This window comes from Somniosus microcephalus, chromosome 2, assembly GCF_052327205.1.
Source record: "Somniosus microcephalus isolate GS21.2 chromosome 2, FLI_Smic_1.0, whole genome shotgun sequence".
NCBI classification, from domain to species: Eukaryota; Metazoa; Chordata; class Chondrichthyes; order Squaliformes; family Somniosidae; genus Somniosus; species Somniosus microcephalus.
In genome coordinates, this window is record NC_140988.1 from 173,147,198 (window position 1) to 173,168,795 (window position 21,598).

Below are 21,598 nucleotides of genomic sequence, written 5' to 3' on the forward strand. Positions count from 1 at the left end.
TTCAACAGACAAGTCAGCCTCATGAAGTCCTCTGAAATGTTACTGAAATAATTACCAGACGCATCCCGAAGCGAGCAAACAGAGCACATCTCTTTTGTGGACAGAGGAGAAAAATTCACTCGGTATATTTGCTATCTCTTGGTCATTTAATATCATATCAGCTTGGAGTCTTCAACGGTAACTATGGTGGAGGATTGGCGTATATGGTCGTTTCTGCTGTTTCTCTGGGGTTCCCACTGAAGCTACAGTGGGAGATTGGGAGAACCGTGGAAATTACTGGCGAAAATTTCTAAACATGATCCACTTTCCTTCCATGTGTTTCGTCTCTAACTGTGCCGTCCAGTCCAGCTTCCTGAGGCACCCCTCATTCTCTCAAAATCTGCCTTTCAAAAGTTGAATATTTTTTATTGTGCTGATTCTCTTCTCCATCATAAGCCTAATCTTATGTCCTTATCATAAACTTTACTATATTATCTTGACAGTTGCCAAGTGTTCTATGACTCAAACTTGCTATACCGTTTCATGGTTGTTACTTAATATCAGGTCCATTAGTGCCATGTTCATAGAAACATAGAAGTGAGGAGCAGGAGTAGGCCATTCGGCCCCTCGAGCCTGCTCCGCCATTCAATGCGATCATGGCTGATCATCCAAATTCAGGACCCTGTCCCTGCTTTCTCCCCATATCCCTTGATCCCCTTAGCCTTAAGAAATATATCTAACTCCTTCTTGAATATATTTAATGAATTGGCCTCAACTGTCTTCTGTGGTAGAGAATTCCACAGGTTCACCACTCTCTGGGTGAAGAAATTCCTCCTCATCTCAGTCCTAAATGGCTTAGCCCTTATCCTTAGACTATGACCCCTGGTTCGGGACTCCCCCGCCATCGGGAACATCCTTCCTACATCTAGTCTGTCTAGTCCTGTTAGAATTTTATAAGTTTCAATGAGATCCCCTCTCATTCTTCTAAACTCTAGCGAATATAAGCCTAATCGACCCAATCTCTCTTCATACATCATTCCTGCCATCCCAGGTATCAGTCTGGTGAATCTTCGCTGCACTCCCTCCATGGCAAGAACATCCTTCCTCAGATAAGGCGCCCAAAACTGCACACAATACTCAAGGTGTGGTCTCACCATGCCCTGCACAACTGCAGCAAGACATCCTTGCTCCTGTACTCGAATTCACGCGCTATGAAGGCCAACATTCCATTTGCCTTCTTAACCGCCTGCTGCACCTGCATGCTTACCTTCAGCGACTGGTGCACAAGGACACCCAGGTCTCGTTGCACTTCCCCTTTTCCCAACATATTGCCATTCAGATAATAATCTGCCTTCTTTTTTTTGCCACCAAAGTGGATATCCTCGCATTTATCACCATTATACTGCATCTGCCATGCATCTGCCCAATTACCCAACCTGTCCAATTCATCCTGGCGTTTCTCTGCATCCTCCTCGCAGTACACATGCCCACCCAGCTTTGTATCATCTGCAAACTTGGAGACATTACATCTAGTTCCCTCGTCTAGATCATTAATATATATTGTGAATAACTGGGGTCCTAGCACCAATCCCTGCAGTACCCCACTAGTCACTGCATTCCACTTGGAAAAAGTCCCGTTTATTCCAACTCTTTGCTTCCTGTCTGCCAACCAGTTTTCTATCCAATTCAGTACCTTACCCCCAATCCCATGTGCTTTAACTTTGCACACTAGTCTCTTATGCGGGACCTTATCGAAAGCCTTCTGAAAGTCCAAATACACCACATCCACTGGTTCTCCCTTATCTATTCTACAAGTTACATCCTCAAAAATTTCCAATAGATTAGTCAAGCATGATTTACCTTTTGTAAATCCATGTTGACTTTGTCCGATCCTGTCACTGTTTTCCAAGTGCTCTGCTATTACGTCTTTTATAATGGACTCTAGCATTTTCCCCACTACCGATGTCAGGCTTACTAGTCTATAATTCCCCATTTTTTCTCTACCACCTTTTTTAAATAGCGGGGTTACATTAGCTACCCTCCAATCCATGGGAACTGTTCCAGAGTCTATAGAATTTTGGAAGCTGACCAGCAATGCATCTACTATTTCTAGGGCCACTTCCTTAAGTACCCTAGGATGTAAATTATCAGGCCCAGGGGATTTATCAGCTTTCAATCCTGTCAATTTCCCTAACAGCATTTCCCTATAACTACTGATTTCATTCAGTTCCTTCCTCTCATTAGACCCTATGTTTCCCGACATCTCTGGGAGTTTATTTGTGTCCTCCTTTGTGAAGACAGAACCAAAGTATATATTTAATTGGTTTGCCATGTCTTTGTTCCCCATTATAAATTCCCCTGATTCTGACTGCAAGGGAGCTACGCTTGACTTCACCAATCTTTTTCTCTTCACATATCGATAGAAGCTTTTACAGTCAGTTTTTATGTTCCCTGCAAGCTTACTCTCATACACTATTTTCCCCCTCTTAATTAATCCCTTTGTCCTCCTTTGCTGAATCCCAAACTGCTCCCAAACCTCAGGTTTACTGCTTTTTCTGGCCAATTTATATGTCCTCTCCTTGGATCTTATGCTATCCCTAACTTCCCTTGTTAGCCAATGTTGAGTCACCCTTTTTGTTTTATGTTTATGCCAAACAGGGATGAACAAATTCTGTAGTTCATCCATGTGATCTTTAAGTGTTTGCCATTGCCTATTCACCATCAACCCTTTAAGGAACATTCCCCAATCCATCCTAGCCAACTCGCGCCTCATACCATCGTAGTTTCGTTTATTTAAATTCAGTACCCAAGTCTCTGAATCAACTACTTCACTCTCCATCTTAATGAAAAATTCTATCATATTATGATCGCTCCTCCCCAAGAGGCCTCGCACAACAAGATTGCTAATTAATCCTTTCTCATTACATAATACCCATTCTAAGATGGCCTGATCTCTAGTTGGTTCCTCGACATATTGGTCCAGGAAACCATCCCGTATACACTCTAGAAATCCCTCTTCCACAGTATTGTTACTAATTTGGTTAGCCCAATCTATATGTAAATTAAAGTCACCCATGATAACTGCTGTGCCCTTATTGCACGCATCTCTAATTTCCCATTTAATGACATCCCCAACCTCAGCATTACTGTTTGAGGGTCTGTAAACAACTCCCACTAACGTTTTCTGCCCATTGGTATTTCTCAGCTCTACCCATACAGATTCCACATCATCAGAGCTAATATCCTTCCTTAGTATTGTGTTAATCTCCTCTTTAACCAGCAATGCTACCCCATCGCCTTTTCCTTTTTGCCTGTCCTTCCTGAATATTGAATATCCCTGGATGTTGAATTCCCAGCCTTGGTCACCCTGGAGCCATGTCGCCGTAATCCCAATTATATCATACCCGTTTACATCTATTTGCGCAGCTAATTCATCCACCTTATTATGAATGCTCCTCGCATTAAGACACTCTTAGACCTTTTAGAATTATTGTTTACTGTGGCCAGGTTTGATTTACACCCTTGATTTCTCTGCCTTCCACTTTTGCTTTTCTCCTTCCTGTCTTTTGCTTCTATCCTTGATTCCCTTTCCTCTGTCTCCCTGCACAGGTTCCCAACCCCCTGCCATTTTAGTTTAAACCCTCCCCAACAGCACTAGCAAACACTCCCCCTAGGACATTGGTCCCGGTCCTGCCCAGGTGCAAACCGTCCAGTTTGCACTGGTCCCACCTCCCCCAGAACCGGTTCAATGTCTCAGGCATTTGAATCCCTCCCCCATGCACCTTTCTTCTAGCCACGTATTCATCTGAAATATCTTTCTATTTCTATTCTGACTAGCACATGGCACTGGTAGAAATCCTGAGATTACTACCTTTGAGGTCCTATTTTTAAATTTACCTCCTAGCTCCCTATATTCAGCTTTTAGGACCTCATCCCATTTTTTACCTATATCGTTGGTACTTATATGCACCACGACAACTGGCTGTTCACCGTCCCCCTCCAGAATGCCCTGCAGCTGCTCCGAGACATCCTTGACCCTTGCACCAGGGAGGCAACATACCATCCCGGAGTCTCGTTTGCGGCCGCCTTACAATAGAATCCCTTATTACTATAGCTCTCCCGTTCTTTTTCCTCCCATCCCATGCAGCAGAACCACCTATGGTGCCAGGAAGTTGGTTGCTGCGGCCTTCCCCCGATAAGCCATCCTCACCAATAATATCCAGAGCGGCATATCTGTTTGAGAGGGGGGTGACCACAGGGGACCCCTGCACTACCCGCCTGCAGCTACTACTCTGCCTGGCGGTCACCCATTCCCTTCCTACCTGTGCAGCCTTTACTTGCGGTGTGACCCACTGATTAATCGTGATATCCACGACGTCCTCAGCATTGCGAATGCTCCAGTATGTATCCATTTGCAGCTCCAGCGCCGCAATGCGGTCTGCCAGTAGCTGCAGCTGGATACACTTCCCGAAAACATGGTCCTCAGGGACACAGGAAGTGTCCCTGTTTTCCCACATAGTGCAGGAGGAGCATGCCATGGGGCCGAGCTTTGCTGCCATGACTTACCCTTTAATTAATTTAAATTAAATCAATACCACCAATTATACTACAATTAAATGATATACTCAAGGGCCCTTGTTTCCTAGCACTCCCCACTACACAACAGAGACCTTAGAAACTATAACCACAAAATGAAGACCTTCTAAACTTTATAAACTATGAACCTTAACTGTCAAACTATTGAGTAGTATAAATATTCACTTGGCCGTACTCACCCAATGAGCTGCTTCCTTCTGCCCCAGTCACGTTTTGAATCATGATGTGGCTCTGGAACTCCGCCGTCGGTCTGCGAGATTGGTTAGCCTTTGAAAAAAAGCCCGCGAAAGTGAGTTTAAATACTCGCTGAACCTCCGCTCTCACCACTCCCGACAATGGCCTGTGAAAAAAAGCCCACGAAAGTGAGTTTAAATACGCACTGAACCTCCGCTCTCACCGCTCCCGACAATGGCCTGTGAAAAAAAAAAAGCCCGCAAAAGTGAGTTTAAATACTCACTGAACCTCCGCTCTCACCGCTCCCGACAATGGCCTGTCATGTGGGTACCTTGACCAATTGTCCCTTGTAATAATCCAACATTGTGTCCAGGATCATGCTTTCACTCCCATTATAGATTTCCCAATCAATCCTTGATAAACTGAAGTCACCCATAACAACTGTATCTGTTACTGTACATACTTCCCTTATTTATTTATGTACAGCAGGCACCTCAAAGCACTGGAGAGGTACAACCAACGCTGCCTCCGCAAGATCCTGCAAATCCATTGGCAGGATAGGCGCACCAATGTCAGTGTTCTTGCTCAGGCCAACATCCCCAGCATCGAAGCTTTGACCACGCTCAATCAGCTCCGATGGACGGGTCACATTGTCCGCATGCCCGATACGAGACTCCCAAAACAAGCGCTCTACTCGGAGCTCCGGCACGGCAAGAGAGCCCCAGGTGGGCAGAGGAAACACTTCAAGGACACGCTCAAAGCCTCCATGAAAAAGTGTAACATTCCCACCGACACCTCGAAATCCCTGGCCCAAGACCGCACAAAGTGGTGACGAAGCATCCGGGAAGGCGCTGAACACCTCGAGTCTCTTTGCCGGGAGCAAGCGGAAGCCAAGCACAGGCAGCGCAAGGAGCGCACGCAAACCCAAGCACCCCACCCACCCGCCCTTTAAACCGCCATCTGCCCCACCTGTGACAGAGACTGTAGGTCCCGCATTGGACTCACCAGTCAACTGAGAACTCATTTTTAACGTGGAAGCAAGTCATCCTCGGTTCCGAGGGACTGCCTAAGAAGAAGATTTATCTACAATGTTCTTTGTCTAAACACTCCTCTTGATGCATAGTTAGCTTCGAACCTTACATGTTGCTCTTTGGGGACGATGGATAAAGAATTGACACCAGTAGGTATGGACCAAGAGATCACCTAACTTCTATACAAGAGATGGAGATACATTTCCCTTAGAGACCATTCACAACAGGGATACGCAACAAGGGTGTCTGTTTGTGTCTGTACTTGTGCATTTCTGTCCAGAAGCAGGAGCCACTTCTGAGAAACCATTGCCTGTTGTAATCAAAGGATACACACAATTATCTATGACTGGGCTATTAATCAACCAAATAATTAATTTGTGCCGGATTGATTTTGATAGGAATACTGTGCCTTGCAGCATGGAGCAGAGATCAATAGCGTTACCAACACTCGGATCAAAGTAAATTCTAAGGAGTTCTAATAAACAATGAAGAGCCCTCAACTAGGGAATGGTAGCGTAGTGGTAATGTCACTGGGCTAGTAATCCACTGAGTTCAAATCCCACCACAGCAGCTGGGGAATTTAAATTCAGTCAATTAAATAAGTCTGGAATAAAAAGCTAGTATCAGTAATGTAACTATCTGATTGTTGTTAAAAACCCATCTGGTTCACTAATGTCCTTTAGAGAAAGAAATCTGCCATCCTTACCTGGTCTGGCCTATATGTGACTCCAGACCCACAGCAATGTGGTTGACTCTTAACTGCCCTCTGAAATGGCCTAGCAAGTCACTCAGTTGTAACTAACCGCTATGAAACATAATAAGAATGAAACTAGATGGACCACCCGGCATCCACATCGGCACTGGACAGGGCAACGGCACACCCAGCCCAGTTGACCCTGCAAAGTCCTCCTCACCAACATCTGGGGACTTGTGCCAAAATTGGGAGAGCTGTCCCACAGACTAGTCAAGCAACAGCCTGACATAGTCATACTCTCGGAATCATACCTCTCAGCCAATGTCCCAAACTCTTCCATCACCATCCCTGGGTATGTCCTCTCCCACCAGGGGTGGTGGCACAGTGGTATACAATTGGGAAGGATTGGCCCTGGGAGTCCTCAACATTGACTCTGGACCCCATGAAGTCTCATGGGTTCAGGTCAAGCATGAGCAAGGAAACCTCCTGCTGATTACCACCTACCGCCCTCCCTCAGCTAATGAATCAGTACTCCTCCATGTTGAACAGTACTTGGAAGAAGCACTGAGGGTAGCAAGGGCACAGAACGTACTCTGGGTGGGGGACTTCAATGTCCATCACCAAGAGTGGCTCGGGAGCACCACTACTGATCGAGCTGGCCGAATCCCGAAGGACATAACTGCCAGTCTGGGCCTGCGACAGGTGGTGAGGGAACCAACACGAGGGAAAAACCTACTTGACCTCGTCCTCACTAATCTACCTGTCGCAGATGCATCTGTCCATGACAGTATTGGTAGCAGTGACCGCCGCACAGTCATTGTGGAGACGAAGTCCAGCCTTCACACTGAGGACACCCTCCATCATGTTGTGTGGCACTACCACTGTGCTAAATGGGATAGATTCAGAACAGACCTAGCAGCTCAAAACTGGGCATCCATGAGGCACTGTGGGCCATCAGCAGCAGCAGAATTGTATTCCACCACAATCTGTAACCTCATGGCCCGGCATATCCCTCACTACCATTACCACCAAGCCAGGGGACCAACCCTGGGTCAATGAGGAATGTAGAAGAGCATGCCAGGAGCAACACTAGGCATACCTAATAAGGAGGTGCCAACCTGGGGAAGCTGGAACACAGGACTACATGCATGCTAAAAAGCGGCAGCAGCATGCTATAGACAGGGCTAAGCGATCCCACAATCAACAGATCAGATCAAAGCTCTGCAGTCCTACCACATCCAGTTGTGAATGGTGGTGGGCCATTAAACAACTAACGGGAGGAGGAGGCTCGATGAATATCCCCATCCTCAATGATGGTGGAGCCCAGCAAATGAGTGCAAAAGGCAAGGCTGAAGCGTTTGCAACTATCTTCAGCCAGAAGTGCCGAGTGGATGATCCATATCGACCTACTCCTGAGGTCCCCACCATCACAGAAGCCCGTCTTCAGCCAATTTGATTCACTCCACGTGATATCAAGAAATGGCTGAGTGCACTGGATAAAGCAAACGCTATGGGCCCCGACAACACCCCGGCGATCATGCTGAAGACTTGTGCTCCAGAACTCACCGCACCTCCAGCCAAGCTGTTCCAGTACAGCTACAACATTGGCATCTATCCGACAATGTGGAAAACTGCCCAGGTATGTCCTGTCCACAAAAAGCAGGACAAATCGAATCCAGCCAATTACCGCCCCATCAGTCTACTCTCAATCATCAGCAAAGTGATGGAAGGTGTCATCGACAGTGCTATCAAGTGACACTTACTCAACAAAAACCTGCTCACTGATGCCCAGTTTGGGTTCCACCAAGACCACTCAGCTCCCGACCTCATTACAGCCTTGGTCTAAACATGGACAAAGGAGCTGAATTCCGGAGGTGAGATGAGAGTGACTGCCCTTGACATCAAGGCAGCATTTGACCGAGTGTGGCATCAAGGAGCCCTAGTAAAACTGAAGTCAATGGGAATTGGGGGAAAAACGCTCCACTGGCTGGAGTAATACCTAGCACAAATGAAGATCGTTGTGGTGGTTGAAGGTCAATCATCACAGCCCCAGGACATCGCTGCAGGAGTTCCTCAATGCAATGTCCTAGGCCCAACCATCTTCAGCTGCTTCATCAATGGCCTTCTCTCCAACATAAATCAAAAATTGGGTGTTCGCTGATGACTGCACAGTGTTCAGCGCTATTCACAACTCCTCAGATAATGACTTGGGCTGATAAGTGGCAAGCAATGATTATCTCCAACAAGAGAGAGTCTAACCAACGCCCCTTGACATTCAACGACATTATCCTCATCGAATCCTCCACCATCAACATCCTGGGGGTCAGCATTGAGCAGAAACTTAACTGGACCAGCCACATAAATACTGTGGCAACAAGAGCAGGTCAGAGGCTAGGTATTCTGTGGCTAGTGTCTCACCTCCTGACTCCCCAAAGCCTTTCCACCATCTACAAGGCACAAGTAAGGAGTGTGATGGAATACTCTCCACTTGCCTGGATGAGTGTAGCTCCAGCAACATTCAAGAAGCTTGACACTATCCAGTACAAAGCAGCCCGCTTGCTTGGCACCCCATCCACCACCTTAAACATTCACTCCCTCCACCACTGGTGTACCATGGCTGCAGTGTGTACTATCTACAAAATGCACTGCAGCAGCTTGTGAATGAATAAGCAATATACCTATTCAGAAAAATACACCATTCTATGAAAGAATTCTGACCTTATTAAAACATGACAAACTGGGTTTGGAAATCTAAAAACCTAACAATGGAGAAGTTGTATTGTTAACAGCTTTCTGGCTATAGAGATAAGATGGTTGTTGATACTGCATCAATAACCTTGTTGAATCAGGAGGTTGGAGGCTTCTGACATCTGAATCTTTGGAAAAAAAGGCAATGGCACACCGTGTTAAGGTGTTCTAAAGTACACTTTGTAAACAGGCACATAAAAGAAGAAGAAACATATGCCTTCGTAAAAATGACATCAAGTAAAAGAAACACCTGCCGTCAAATCGTTTTAATGTTAAACTTAGAACACCTAATGAGGGGAGACATGAGTCTGTGTTACAACTAGCTGAGGTGATTAAGAATTGCATAGATCATCCTAGTTAAGGTGTTCTAAATGCAAACGACACAAACAGAAGAACTTGGTAAAAATGACATCAAATAGATGCACCTGCTGTTACACTGGTTTTTATGGTGAGATAGGGACACCTGGGGTTCAGACATAATTCTGCATTGCTACCAGCTGAACTGACTGTAAGAATAGCAGGGGTCAGCAGAAGAATGACTAGAGATAATTAGCCTCCATCAGCAGAAAACATCAAAGGAAATACCACTGAAAAAGGATATAAATATTGAACTTTCAAATGGGATGATAGACTCGCTGTAAAGGGGCAAAGCGATTTTCGGCTTCAGAGGCAGGCTCTGTAAGTCTACGCCTCTTTGTATCTCAGGGATCAGTTATCAAAGGTATTTGATTTAGGTGGATATCCTGGAATAAGACTGAGAACTGTAAAGATTTGAGAATAAGGATCTCTGATAATAAGATTGTATAAGCTTACTCTTTTTGGAACTGTTAATGTTGCGGTTGAAACACCTACTGTAATTACAATTTGGTTCTATTATGTCCGTGTATGATTAAGACACGGACAGCAGGAGTTGAACAAAACAAGTCTTTACTGAATGAAGTCAATCGGGAAACTGAAACTACAGAGGCTTACTAGCGCCTTTTATACAGGGGTGGTCACTGCCGGTACTGCAGTCTGAGACCAGTTATTCTCTTAAAGGTACATACACAACAATTCCTCCCCTTTTAGATAAACAGTACATAACATTCATTTAACAACTAAATGATAACTAATTGCAATCACAATTACGATTACTAGATACATTGGTTGAGTTTAAGCAATTATAAGTTCAGTCTTTGAGAAGGCTTCCTGATTCTGTCTGGATAACGCCTCTTTGGGGTATCAGGTTCTTCTGGCAAGGTTGAGTCGGGATCAATGTCGTTGTTTGGTTCATCTGCTTCCAATATCACCGATTCTGCGGTAGCTGCAATTGGTACGTCGATTTCATTGTCAGGTGTATCAGATCGTGGTGTGGAGTTGACGTTTTCCAGTGACTCTAGAATCTGGTCAGCATGGCATCTTACAATGCTCTGTCCAACGTCCACGGTATACATGAGAGGTCCTTGTCATGTACAAATCGTTCCTGGCTGCCATTTCTCAGTGCGGTAGTCCCGGGCCAAAACTGGTTGACCTATCTTAAAACTCCTGGTCGGCCTTTCATTCATATTCTGAAACTGCCTGTTCTCCACATCTCTTCGGACGTTTGGCTTAACCAAATCCAAGCGGCATCGTAGTCTTCGATTGAAGAACATCATGGCTGGAGTTTGGTTGGTAACCGCATGTGTCGCATTCCGGTAGGCAAACAAGAAGTTGTCCACCTTGTGTTGTAGGGGTAAATCTTCATTACGCATTGCCTTGATAGCCTTCTTGAATGTTTGAACAAACCTCTCGGCCAATCCATTAGTGGCTGGACGATATGGGGCAGATGTGTGATGCTTAACACCATTGTTCTTTAAGAACCTCCGGAACTCTTCAGACACAAACTGTGGTCCATTGTCAGAGCAAATCTGTTCAGGCAGCCCATTCCTGGCGAACATGGTTCATAAAACTGTGATAGTTTTTTCTGTGGTGGTTGAGGACATTTTTATTACCTCTGGCCACTTTGAATGTGCATCCACTGCAATTAAAAACATCGAGTCCATGAAGGGACCAGCAAAATCAATGTGCACCCTTTGCCATGGAGATGAGGGCCACTCCCATGGATGTAGAGGAGCTTGTGGTGGGGCGTTTTGGACCTTCTGGCATCCTGCACAGCTCTTGGTCATCTCTTCGATTTCTCTATCGATTCCCGGCCACCACACAAACGCTCTGGCTAAGTTCTTCATTTTTACCCCACCCAGATGACCCTCATGAAGCTCATTGAGCACTCTATCCGTCAACTTAGGTGGAATTACTACTCTGGATCCACACATCAAGGTTCCTCTGCACACTGACAGCTGTTCTCTTCTCGGCGAGAATGCTGGCAGCAGTGGTTCGCCATGTGCTGGCCACCCCTTCACCGTTAAATCATAGACCCGTGATAGTGTCGGGTCATTCCGTGTTTCCTTTTCTATGTTTGCATTCGTCACAGGGAGACATTCGACTATGGTCGAGTGGAATAACTCCATTGGATCCACTGCAAGGTCTTCTTCTTCCACCGTCGGCAACGGTAGGCGTGACAATCCATCAGCATTCCCATGCTGTTTAGTTCCTTTGTACTCGATGTCATATTGGTGTGCCCCTAGGAAAAGGGACCACCTCTGCAGCCGTTGCGCTGTCATTATCGGTACGCCCTTCTGAGGGTTGAAAATGGAGACAAGAGGTTGATGATCGGTTAGTAGAGTACATTTTTGACCGTGCAGGTAGTCATTGAACTTCTTCACCCCCCACACGAGGCTGAGGGCCTCTCTGTCAATCTGGGCGTAGTTACGCTCAGCAGAAGTTAACGAGCATGACGCAAAAGCTATCGGCCTCTCTAAACCATCAAGGAATTTATGTGACAGTACCGCCCCAATGCCGTAGGGAGACGCATCACACACCAGCCTGATCGGCAGTGCTGGGTTGTAGTGAGCCAATACTTCTCTTGAAGTGATTAAGTCCTTACTCTTCTGAAAGGCCCGCTTACAGTCATTGCTCCATTTCCATGCTACTCCCGTTCGCAGCAGGGCGTTCAGTGGGTGCAGAATTGTCGACAAATTCGGCAAAAACTTATGGTAGTAATTCACCAATCCGAGGAATGACCTCAGTTGCGACACATTTTCAGGTGCTGGGGCCTTAACAACTGCTTCAATTTTGTCAGGGGACTTATGTAACCCCTCTTCATCAATCACCTGGCCACAATACGATATCTGTTTCTTAAAAAACTCGCACTTGGGGCGGTTGGATCGTAGCTCATGTTCCCGTAGTCTCGTGAGCACCTGTTCTAGGTTGTTAAGGTGTTCACTATCATCTTCACCTGTCACAAGGATGTCGTCCAAGTAACACTGAGTCCCCGGAATCCCTTGCAGGACTTGTTCCACCACTCTTTGCCATATCACCGGAGCCGATGCTACTCCGAATACCAATCGATGATACTGGTAAAGACCTTTGTGAGTGTTTATTGTGAGATACTTCCTAGAGGATTCTTCAACCTCCATCTGCAAATATGCTTGTGCTAGGTCAATTTTTGTAAAACGCTTCCCTCCAGACAGTGAGGCGAAGATGTCTTCTATACTTGGAAGAGGATATTGTACTGTGTGAAGGACTGGGTTCACCATCACCTTGAAATCCCCACAGATGCGAACCTTTCTTGGCTCCTCAGGCTTATTGCTTAACGTTTTCTTCATGACAGGAATGATGGGTGTCGCCCACTCGCTCCAGTCGACCTTAGACAACACGCCTGCCTTCTCCAGATTCTCCAGCTCTGCCTCGACGGCTGGGCGAATTGCATATGGTACCGGTCTTGCTTTGAAAAGCTTGGGAATTGCATTCTCTTCTATTTTTATCGAGGCGGTTACGCCTTTAAGCGTGCCCAGTTCTTGTTGAAATACCTCTTTGGCGTTAGCTAAGATTGTTGACAATCGTCCAGGAGGGACGTCTTCATCTTTTTTACCGTCCACCGTCATTGCATGAATGGAGTGCCAATCTAAGTTTATCTTCCTGATCCATTCACGTCCCAATAACGGTGGTCCACCATTTGGCAGTATGTAGAGATACAATTTCCATATTTTCTTGCCGTTGTATTCGACAGGCACCCTTATTTTTCCTCTGGGGTGTACGTTTTGCCCCATATACGTCGTCAAGACGATGGATGTCTCCCTCAAGGGTATGTGTGAGAATAGCCGCTCGTAGTCTCGTCGATTCATGACGGTTAGCGCTGATCCTGTATCCAATTCCATTTTAACTTGGGACCCTGCTATCGTGAGGGTGACCCAAATGGTTCGGTGATCCTCTTTTGCGATTACATTGTGAAGTTTGAGACAGCTTAGTCTCTTGTTTCCGGATTCACTATCGCTCATCTGGTCTTCGGAACTACTGTCCGTCATCTTTTGTACTTTCTTGTACGGTTCCTTAGTAGCCTTTTTGTTGTCGCTGGTCTTCTTCCCAGACCTGCAAACTCGTGCAATGTGTCCCATCTTTCCGCATTGCCTGCATATTTTGTCCTTGGACCAGCAGTCCTTCTGGTCATGGTTAGTTCTGCCGCAGCGATAACATTTTGCAAATCCCCATGTCATTGCGTGGGTGCCGTATTCCTGTGGCTTTTGTTGTATTTCCGCAGCTCCCCTGGCTGCTGCTTCGTACGCTACTGCCATGCTGAAAGCCTTATCTAGCGTCAGCTCTTTCTCTGAGAGTAACTTCTTCTGTGTTCCTTCACTCAGGAGTCCACAGACAAATTTGTCCCGTAGGGTATCTGCCAGTCCTGCTCCGAACTGGCAGTGCTTTGATAGCTTGCGTAGTTCCGTAAGGTACTCAGCATTGCTCTCATCTTTATGCTGAGTTCTCCTGTGGAATTTAAATCTTTCTGCTATCAGCAGCGGTGCAGGGTTTAGGTGTTCCTGTAGGACAGCAACAATTTCGTTAAAACTCTTCGCCTTCGGTTTGGCTGGAGTAATCAGGTCCCGCAATAGGCCGTACATTCTAGCGCCCATTAAGTTTAGCAATACCGATGCCTTTTTCTCATCGGCTATTTCGTTTGCCTCGCAATATACCTCGACTCTTTCCACATACGTGGTCCAGTCCTCTATTGTATTATCAAAGGCAGTGATACAGCCAGTCTTTGGCATCTTGAAAATCTAAAATGGCACCTCCCGCGCTTTGCCTTCTTCCTCGATTTAACAAAATGGTGCCTCCCGTGCTTTGCCTTCTTCCCCGCTGATTAAGATGGCGCCTCCCGCGCTTTGCCTTCTTCCCCGCTGTTGCTAGCGCTGCTTTCCACGGTTTCCATTGTAACCTGCAGCTCCTCGCGGTTTCCTGCACGTTTAATATTTCTTTTTTTATTATTTTCCCGTCGTGGAACAACCCTGTGGGACTCTTGCCTCCCTCTTCTCCTGTTCCCGACAACGCTGCTCAGCCCTGTTGCAAGCCACCCGCTCGAGTTCACGACCGCTGCAGCCCAGGAAGGATCAGTGTACTACCTGCCACCAGCCCGATTAGCTGAAGCACCGTCGACAGGAACCAGGCCCCGCTTTTGACAGCTTCTCCAGCAATCTTCAACTCTGCTGACACAGGGGCGGATGCCCACAGTCGACGCCCATTTCTACTGCTTCTTTCTTCCTTCTGGCCTCGACCTCTGCTCACTTCGCTTCAGGAATGGATCCCAGGAGGTGGTGCAGACTGTAGGTAAGTTCGTATCTGCTCGTCGCCAGTATTATGTCCGTGTATGATTGAGACACGGACAGCAGGAGTTGAACAAAACAAGTCTTTACTGAATGAAGTCAATCGGGAAACTGAAACTACAGAGGCTTACTAGCGCCTTTTATACAGGGGTGGTCACTGCCGGTACTGCAGTCTGAGACCAGTTATTCTCTTAAAGGTACATACACAACAGGTTCTTTAATAAATCTATATATTTTTAGAATTCTCTCACATAATACTTCTGTATCAAACTTGCGAACTCAATCTCTGTACACTCTTTGGTGAGGAGTTGCAGAATTCTGAGGGAGTTTTCCGGACCCTCATAATATCCGGAACGTCGCAGTATAGCTAAACTTATTAAAATTGCTATCTGGAGGACGGTAACACCTTCAGGTTGTTCCTTTCCTTTAGGGAGAGATAGCCTGGACCTTTAGACCCAATCTTTAGGATTCGGCTACCTCAAACGTTAGCTGAAAGTGAACGTCTGAGGGATACGCCTGATCCGGGGTAGCTCTAAAGGGGCTAGGACTAGTAATAATTCCTTCAAACTCACCAAGGCTTCTTCAGCAGCCCCTCCCAAACCCGCGACCTCTTCCACCTAGAAAGACAAGGGCAGCAGGCGCATGGGAACACCACCACCTCCAAGTTCCCCTCCAAGTCACACACCATCCTGACTTAGAAGTATATCGCCGATCCTTCATCGTCACTGGGTCAGAATCCTGGAACTCCCTACCTAATACCACTGTGGGAGTAGCTTCACCACACGGACTGCAACGGTTCAAGAAGGCGGCTCACCACCACCTTCTCAAGGGCAACGAGGGATGGGCAATAAATGCTGGCCTTGCCAGCGACGCCCAGATCCCATAAACGAATTAAAAAGAAACTCAATTGACAGCCCAAGGATTGGGTTATTTTTATTAGCATCAATGGATCTTGAACTAATAATCCCACTGTTATATGCTCACTCCCTTATTAAGTGATCCAGCAAGTATCTGCCAAGTACTCATTGGAGCTATAATTTGAAGGCAATCCCTGTCCTGATACATAAATATGATATAGCTCTTTGTTATTTGCAGATACCCAGTGCTTCACTTTGATTAAAAAAACACATTTAAATCAATTGTCATGAACTGCGCTACTTCACATTAGGATTGAGCCCAAATTGTAAGAATTGATGACGGCAGTAGGATTAATATCATTTGCAGGCCAATCAGCCTGACATCAAATTAAAGGAGTAGAATAAAAACAGCAGTTAGATCGAGCACAGTTTCACTGCTGTCTGAGCATGAGGTGTGAGGATGGGACTCAGCACATAAGAACATAAGAATTAGGAGCAGGAGTAGGCCATACAGCCCTTTGAGCCGGCTCTGCCATTCAATAAGGTCATGGCTAACCTTCGACCTCAACTCCACTTTCCCACCCGATCCCTTGATTCCCCTATCTCAGCTTTGAATATACTCAATGACTCAGCATTCCACAGCCCTCTGGGGCAGAGAATTCCAAATATTCACAACCCTCTGAGTGAAGAAATTCCCCCTCATCTCAGCTTTAAGTGGCCAACCCCTTATTCTGAGACCATGCCCCTATAGACATTCACCTATGCAATTTCTGCAAAACTTTGCTCTGTTTGCTTGCTTCGGGATACATCTGCTAATTCTTTCTAAAAAGTAATTCAGGATCTTCCAGAAAGTTTTCAAAGGATTTCATCTGGCTGATTTGTCTGTTGAACAATTTGTGATCAGGTTTTGGACAGTTTTTGGACTGACTTCAGTATCTTGCATTTACTGCTTTCTCTTGTAAATAATGCTGTTCATGAATAAACCCATTTTCTAGGTTAGCGTGCCACAAAAGTATCTGACATGGCTGATTTTGTTCATTTTCTGAAGTGATGTGAGGTCAGATTTCCGTTTCTTAGTGTATGAGAACTTACTTATGGAAGTGGACTTTTTGCCGGATGAAGGGTAGGCCACACTCAGTGCGGCCGCCTTCACCCCGAGCCCTTCCCTGGTCTGAAGGACAGGGACAGCCACTGCAGTGAATGAGTGAGAGGGGTTGGAGGGGACGGAAGACGAGCCTGCCTCAGCCTCTCTCTGACAGCTATGTGGAGTGTGAGCATCGACCCTCAGCGACGTGCGGACCATGGAAACCCACAACATTTCAAAAGGTGCAAACTGTGAGGAGCGCCTTACGGTGAGTGCCAATGGCGGCGCTACGACGAGGCAACCGGGCCTGCTGTGGGAGCCCAAATACCGCCTGGTGCAGGGGGTAGGCCGAGGCAGTTATGGCATGGTGTACGAGGCCGTGGTGAGGAAGAGCGGGGCTCGCGTGGCCATCAAGAAGATCTGCTGCGACGCTCTGGAAAACGTGGAGTTGGCCTTGTCCAAGTTCTGGGCTCTGACCAGCCTCAAGTGACAACACGGGAACATGACCCATTTCAAGCTGTGCTTTCCTCAGTGCAACATCATGGCCCAGAAGATGAGCCACGCAACAAGCGCTCTGAGTTCTACCTGCGTCTGGTCAAGACCTCGCTGAAAGGCAAGCGGATCCTTGGGGCCGGTGAGCCCTGCTACCTATGGTTCATCATGGAGTTCTGCAATGGTGGCGACTTGAACCAGTATGTCCTCTCCAGGAGGTGGACTTGGCCGCTAACAGCAGGCCAAATCTATAAAACTCTAATTTTGATGATCGGCAATATAATGTAAATGTCAATCATTTCAGGCAAATCCAAAGTTTTCACCCCAACAGTGTCACACGAAAAACTCTTAAATGAATACAGTATTTGGCAAGTATAAAACAAAGTGTTCAGTTGCTCTTACAATGTCAATAGTTGGAAATAGAAGCGGGAAATGCAGAGGTATTCTGTATAAAAAAATTGTTAGCATTCTACAACAATGGTGCAGTGGTTATTTAATATACAGATAATTATTTTTATACTTTATTATTCAGTCACTTCTTTTCCATTATAAGATTTGAAAACAGTGAGCAGTGCCAACACTTTTTTTTACAAGCAAAACGTCCACTGGGACCTGAAACCCAACAACATCTTGATTTCGCAGAAGGCAGGAGTCCCTGCTCTCAAAGTGGCCAATTTCAGCCTCAGTAAAGTTCGAGAACTAGGGGGCATAGTCTCAGGATAAGGGAGTCGGCTACTTAGGACTGAGAGGAGGAAAAATATCTTCACTCAGAGGGCTGTGAATCTTTTGGAATTCTCTGACCCAGGGGCCTGTGGATGTTGAGCCATTGGGCTGGATTTTATCAATGGAGGTGAGTAGGAGGCGGGACTCCCACTTTTGCAGTTGTAGTCCCGCCGCTATCGAGTTGTGACCAACCCATTCAATTTTCCCTTGATTGACGTTGTTGAGCCCGCCCAGCGGGCTCAGCAGGCCAAATAAGGGCCACCCGGCAACAGGTGACATCACAGATTGATAATGCATCTGGCAAGAGCTTTTGACAGATGAAATATCAGTGTTTGGCAGCTCTTTGAAGCTGTCAAATGCTGACAATCTGTACTCTAAGTTAATTCCTTCCTCTCAGGCTGATTTAGAGATCTCTCCAGAACAGAAAGCAGAGGCTGCAGCTTTTGACAGCTCGCAGCCATCCTGCTTTCTGTGCCGGTGGGCTGAGGGACTCCCGAGACCTGAAGAAAGGAAGCCTGCATTAGTAAGTAAAGGTAAGTAAAACTTATTTAAACACTTTACACACACCAAACATACTTACCTCTGCACTCATGCACCCATCACTTACCTGAACACCGGACATCTCGAAACCTCCAAGTCCTTCAACCCGACGGTCCGCCTTGCTAACTTGCCGTGGTTTGGAGCCGTCGGGAATCCCACACTTCAGGGATAAAAATAGGGATTAGGCTAAAAACTGCCTGTTAACTACCTGTTAACAGGCAGTTAATTGGCACTAATCCCCTTCCCGCCTCGGGGAGGAGGCTCCCAGCACAGGTTGGGTACCCGCCTCCTGGGAACTGGGCATGGAGGCGGGTTAGGGGCGGGATGGGTTCGTGCCCCCTGATTACACGATTTTAACACCCCACATGCCTCCATTCCCGCCTCCATGGCCCTGGGAAATTCTAGCCCATTGAGTATATTCAAGGCTGAGATCAATAGATTTTTGAACTCTAGGGGAATCAAGGGATATGAGGATCAGGGGGAAAGTGGAGTTCAGGTCAAAGATCAGCCATGATCTTATTAATATGCTCCCCCCTTCCTTTCTTTCTCTTCCTGAGATCTAACACTTTGGACTAGAATTTCCCAGGGCCGTGGAGGCGGGAATGGAGGCGTGTGGGGTGTTAAAATCGCGAAATCGTGGGACACAAACCCATCCCGCCCCCAACCCGCCTCCATGCCCGTTTGCCAGGAGGCGGGTACCCGACCTGTGCTGGGAGCCGCCTCCCCGAGGCGGGAAGGTGATTAGTGCCAGTTAACAGGTAGCTAACAGGCAGTTTTTAGCCTAATCCCTATTTTTATCCCTGAAGTGTGGGCTGCCCGACAGCTCCATACCATGCCAATTTAGCGAGGCGGACCGTCGCGCTGAAGGACTTGGAGGTTTCGAGATGTCCAATGTTCAGGTGAGTGATGGGTGCATGAGTGCAGAGGTAAGTGTATTTGGTGTGTGTAAAGTGTTTAAATAAGTTTTACTTACCTTTACTTACTAATGTAGGCTTCCTTCCTTCTGGTCTCGGGGGTCCCTCAGCCCATCGGCACAGAAAGCAGAATGGCTGCGAGCTGTCAAAAGCTGCAGCCTCTGCTTTCTGTTCTGGAGAGATCTCTAAATCAACCTGAGAGGAAGGAATTAACTTAGAGTACAGATTGTCAGTGTTTGACAGCTTCAAAGAGCTGTCAAACGCTGATATTTCATCTGTCAAAAGCTCTTGCCAGATGCATTATCAATCTGTGATGTCACCTGTTACTGGGTGGCCCTTAATTGGCCTGCTGAGCCCGCTGGGCGGGCTCAACAAGGTCAATCAAGGGAAAATTGAGTGGGTTGACCACAACTCGATGGAGGCGGGACTACAACCCCAAAAGTGGGAGTCCCGCCTCCTACTCGCCTCCATTGATAAAATCCAGCCCTTCGTGTTTTCGGATTCAACAGGGAACTGTTCAGCTGACCGTAGCCCTATAATGACACACTTAGACATTGCTTGTAATACTGAATATTAATCTAGAGGCATCTACGTAGGGCATCATTTAATAAAGCTGCAGCTGGATAATTCATAAGCCACATAAGGAATATTAACCAAAGGGTACTAGACAAATCTTTACCACTTTTTACCACAGTTCCATAAGAAAATTGTCTGGAAATTTATCATCCATATCTAAGGGTGATTAGATGCCTAAAGATATCTGAAGATATTGAAATGGCAGAACTTCCTCCTTTTATGGTCCATGAATCTGGGTTTATGCTAATATTTTTGTACAATCTATACTTATTAAAGCGCAGCACTGCCATTTCAAAATCTTCAGATTTTAATAAAAGCTCTTGCTATGAACTGAAACCTTCCCAACAGCTACTGGAAATTGTTGAATGCACAACACTCCAGCAGGTGTCATCCCAATCACTGTCATCACAAACTTAAACTGAGATAGATAGCAATGAGGTGATAACAGGAAGGATTTAAAAAAAAATTTTTTTTTGCAATGCATTTTCAGATGCAGTAATATAATTTTTGTAAAGAGCTGTGACCTGTTAGAGATTAAATAAGTCACTAATGAGATTTATAAACCAATCGTCAATCTATATTGGTTTATGTTTGAATAAAATAGCAACTCATGGGGCTAGATTTTCAGTTGATAGCGCCAGCAGTTAGCGCCTTAAGAGAAGTGATTTTCGGGCGCTATGCGTGTAGCGCCCGTGCGCAGCGCAGTTTGCGCCCTGCCCCAAATTAAGTTGCCCGTTAGCGCCGGCGCAAAGTTTAGCGGCCGCCCGGATGCGCGCGCAGAAAATGACGTCACATCCTCGTGCAACGCCCTTTGGCCGCCCCGAATCCAAACTTCAGTCGGACCGCCCCATTGTGCGGCTGGCGTCCAGAGCGTTTGTAAAATGGAACGCAACACACCCTGGGGAGCGCAAATTAAAGGGCACTCCTCCTGCACTATACAAGGCAGTCTGCATGTGTTGTGTGGAAGGATCCAATGTGTTGTTGTGAACGGTGTATTTGTGTTTCCGGCCACCACCACCACCACCACCACCACCACCAGCTCCTCCTCCTCCTCCTCCTCCTGTTTTCCCCCCCAGACTTTGCCTTTGAAAAAAACACATGCACCCTTCCCCTTTAAGAGCTCACTGGCACCAGAGTGTCTGCCGTGCGCTGCGCCCGAGATCGGGTGTTGCGCTCTGCACCGCCGGCTTAGCACCTAAAGATAGTAGTGGAACGCCTCTTTTAGCGCTCCACCAACCTCTTAGGGCGAAGCCACTGAATTTCCGGCAACGGGGCACTACTTTGGGGCGGGCGCTAACTTCGGGCGGGCGCTAAGGTTAGCGCCCCAAAACTGTCTATACTGAAAATCTAGCCCATGATTTTTATACCAAATCTCTGGGAAGGAAACCTTTGGTGGTCAGCCTCCTTCTTGCTGCATTGCTATATGTGCAAACGCTAATGTCAGGGTTCATATCTATGGTAAAGCTTTTCATAAAGGATATAGGGTTCAAGATGCTGAAGGATTCTTAACTTTCATTG

General features: G+C 46.5%; 1 pseudogene; it reads left to right on the top strand.

Annotated features, from left to right (window-relative positions):
• Positions 1 to 17,052: 17,052 nt before the first annotated feature.
• On the top strand, positions 17,053 to 18,050 carry LOC147123121 (serine/threonine-protein kinase 35 pseudogene; annotated as a pseudogene).
• Positions 18,051 to 21,598: the final 3,548 nt, after the last annotated feature.